Consider the following 908-nt stretch of genomic DNA (forward strand, 5'->3'; position numbering starts at 1 on the left):
ATTTGTTTCTTTAAACAGTTTTGAGAATAATTGTATACTAAACTCAATTTAAGGAAATAAGTATTTTTAGGGGAAACAATTGTACCAAAAAAAAAAGCAGATTTTTCTCTCCTTTAAAGCTCTATATCTGTAAAATTAACGATAAAAAAAGTTATTTGTAATTAAATCACTCGTATTTTTCTGATATTTATTTAATTTTTGCAACATTTAGATGTTCTATCTTTCTACCCCATAAAACACAGACTTGTTGTTTGCCTAGATAAAGAAGTGTTTTTTTTTTTTTCTTAAAGTGTTAATCCGTTTGATTAATGAATTTGTGTTTGCAGAGAGTCTTTGCTCGTTTACTATGAATCCCTGATCACATACTAAAGGTGGAGGGAGAAAAAGAAAAATAACTTCTTAGCTTTTTTAATTTCCCATGAAAAGAAAGTTTCCAGACATTTCCAACGTCTTTTTCATTATGTTTACAGCATTCTCTCAATTTACGATGCATATCTGGGAAATTGCTTCCACTTGTGTTTAAGCTGAAACATAACATCACTGGATTACATTTCAACCAGATATAGTTTTACATTCTGGGGTGGGGGAACGAGGAGAGAGAAAGAAAAAAAAATGGTAAAAAAAAAAGAAACACATTGCCAGTTTTCTTTCTGCTCTTTTCTTGTTGTTTTATTATTTTCTTTCTGAAATGAAAATTCTTACATAATTTGTATTAATTACTAAAAACAAAAGGTATTGGGGTGCATTTAATTATTCAGCATTTTCTAGCAGTGAGCATGAGTGTTTTTGTTTTTGTTTTGTCTTGTATTGGTTTTCATGAGGTCTTAAATATGAGAAGTAACAGTTAGTTACCTGATAACTTTCTTTTGTAAAACTGTTTCTAAACTTAGAGAAAAAAAAAGCAGATT

The sequence above is a fragment of the Octopus bimaculoides genome, chromosome 16 (genome assembly GCF_001194135.2).
Source record: "Octopus bimaculoides isolate UCB-OBI-ISO-001 chromosome 16, ASM119413v2, whole genome shotgun sequence".
Lineage (NCBI taxonomy): Eukaryota > Metazoa > Mollusca > Cephalopoda > Octopoda > Octopodidae > Octopus > Octopus bimaculoides.